We start from the raw sequence: 2,759 nt of genomic DNA on the forward strand, positions 1-2,759 counted from the left end.
ATAATGGAGTGGGTAGCCTTTCCCTTCTCCAGGGGATCTTCTCGACCCAGGAATCGAACCCAGGTCTCCCATATTGCAGGCAGATTCTTTACCAGCTGAGCCACCAGGGAAGCCAAAGAATACTGGAGTGGGTAACCTATCCCTTCTCCAGCAGATCTTCCCAACCCAGGAATCTAACTGGGGTCTCCTGCATTGCAGGCAGATTCTTTACCAGCTGAACTACCAGGGAAACCCTATTTTAAAACTAAACCCAAATATTTTGGTGAAAGTGAAAGTGAAGTCACTCAGTCGTGTCTGACTCTTTGCAACCCCATGGACTGTAGCCTACCAGGCTCCTCCGTCCATGGAATTTTCCAGGCAAGAATATTGGAGTGGGCTGCCATTTCCTTCTCCAGAGGATCTTCCCAACCCAGGAATTGAACCCGGGTCTCCTGCATTGCAGGCAGACGCTTTACCATCTGAGCCACCAGGGAAGCCCTAATATTTTGGTGCTGCTTACATAATTACTTTTTGATGTTTTTCATCAACTTTTTTTTTGAGATTTGTCCAAGTAAATATATGTAGCTCTGGTTCATTCATTTTCATTGCTGAATAGCTATTCTATTGTAACTTATTTATCCATTCTCTTATTGATTCAAGACATTTCTGATTTTTCCCATTGTAAAAAATGCTGCATTGGACATCTTGTCTGTGTCTTCTTGTACACTTGAGTCAGAGTACATTCCTGGGTTGTCTGAGCAGTGGGACTGATGGGTCACTGAAACACCTTTCAAAATTTAAGAAGAGAGAAATGTGCATGGTTTTAGGTTTTCTTCTGGAAGTTTGGTTTTAATAATAATTCTGGGTCATTTCATTTCATCTAAGGATAAATTCTTCACTTCCATTCTCTACTTCTTTCCCAAAGTTCAAAACTGGGAAACCTCTTAATCAAAGCCCAGATTATGAACAATCTATCATTCAGAACTCAAAGAACTGGAAATTCCCTGGTGGCCCAGTGGCTTTAGGACTCTGTGTTTTCACTGCCCAGGGCCCAGGTACAATCCCTGGTTGGGGAACTAAGATCCCACAAAGCCACATGGTCAAAAAAAAAGAACTAACTCAGCCTGAAGCTAAAGTGGAAACTGGCCAATAAGTTACTTTTTCTTTCTTTTCTCTCCAAATATTGCACAGCAATTTGAAACATTAAACAAGATGCCAAGATCAATGAGCTTATTCAAAAAAGAAAATAGGTTTTGGTAACTAGGATGATGGATTTAGAATCCCGAATGGTTCTGAACCAGGCTGAAGGACGGCCCCGTGCTGTTCCCTGATGGGGGTCCCATAATGGCATTTTCCCCTCCTTCTAGATCAATTTCAGCATGTGGGCATCAGCAGATTCTGGGTGATGGATAGGCAGCTTCATTTTAATAGCCTGTTGGTTCCAAGTGACCTATGGCCTTTCCAGAGGAGGGAAGATAAACCCTGCTGCCACTGCCCTGTTCCCGCCTCACGCCAACCCTGGGATCCATCACGCCTGTCAGTCTGAGTGCCCCCAAAGCTGACAGGCCTCTGACAGGCCAGCGGCTGCCTGGTACCTGCGCTCACCTGAGCTTTCAGCCCCTCCCCGCGTGAGCACCTGCCCTGAGGTGTGCAGCACCTGTTCCCAACCTTCCTGAGACTTCTCGGTGCTGCAGGCACCTCAGCCCATGCGCCCCAAAGAGTGCCGCAGGCACTGGCTGTGACACAACGTGGCCTCTGGTGGCCTAGGGCTAAATCTGTTGCATTTTAGTAGTTACTAATTTCCAGGCATATTTCACAAGTTTTATTGCTGAAGACAAGGCTAAAAGGCTAAAATAAGCATTTAAGTTAAAAAAAAAAGTTTTAAAGAAAAATATTAAGTACATAAAAGTGGGAGTGTCTGTGACACATGCTTTGAAGAGCACGTGCAGGTAACTAGATTTAGGAAACATCGCCTGAGCCAAAGCAGTCTGGGGTAAGGACTCCAAGTCACTGGATTTCCATGCACTTCACTCACCTGTAGATTGGTTTGGGCCTGTCGTTTTGATTCTCTGTTTGCTGCTGCTGCTGCTAAGTCGCTTCAGTCGTGTCCAACTCTGTGCGACCCCATAGACAGCAGCCCACTAGGCTCCCCCATCCCTGGGATTCTCCAGGCAAGAACACTGGACTGGGTTGCTATTGCCTTCTCCAATGCATGAAAGTGAAAAGTGAAAGTGAAGTCGCTCAGTCATGTCCAACTCTTAGCAACCCCATGGACTACAACCATTTTCCGGGCAAGAGTACTGGAGCGGGTTGCCATTGCCTTCTCCGGATTCTCTGTTTACCAATCTGGAAAATATGGGGGTTGGACTAATCAGTGATTCTTAGCCCCGTCTTTACCTTTGAATCTCCTGGGCAGTGTTTGAGTACTGATCCTCCCATCCTCTCCAGACCCACTCAGTTAACATCTCTAGCTCAGTGTGGTTTAGAAGCTTCTCCAGGTAGTTATAGGCAGGCGAGACTGAGACTCACTAGACACAGCGATGTCTGAGGTTCCTCCCAGGTCTAAGGTTAATTGATTTTCTGATCCCGCAGACAGAAAATGAATGCAAAGTAAGTGCCAATGCATTAACAGCAGAGGAGGCTCGTTGTCCCCTCAGGCTCAGCCCCTCAGGTGTAATCTTTAACCGCTGCCCAGGCCTGGGGCGACGCTGAAGGCAGGGGCCACGTCCTTTCTCTTGGTTTCACCAGTTCCTAGGACAGCAGCTGATGTGGAGTAGTTA

General features: G+C 46.6%; 1 non-coding gene across 1 annotated transcript; it reads right to left on the minus strand.

Annotated features, from left to right (window-relative positions):
- Positions 1 to 401: 401 nt before the first annotated feature.
- Positions 402 to 473, minus strand: TRNAC-GCA (transfer RNA cysteine (anticodon GCA)). The gene has a single exon. It is a non-coding gene; the product is annotated as a tRNA-Cys (tRNA).
- Positions 474 to 2,759: the final 2,286 nt, after the last annotated feature.

This window comes from Bos indicus, chromosome 19 (assembly GCF_029378745.1).
Source record: "Bos indicus isolate NIAB-ARS_2022 breed Sahiwal x Tharparkar chromosome 19, NIAB-ARS_B.indTharparkar_mat_pri_1.0, whole genome shotgun sequence".
Lineage (NCBI taxonomy): Eukaryota > Metazoa > Chordata > Mammalia > Artiodactyla > Bovidae > Bos > Bos indicus.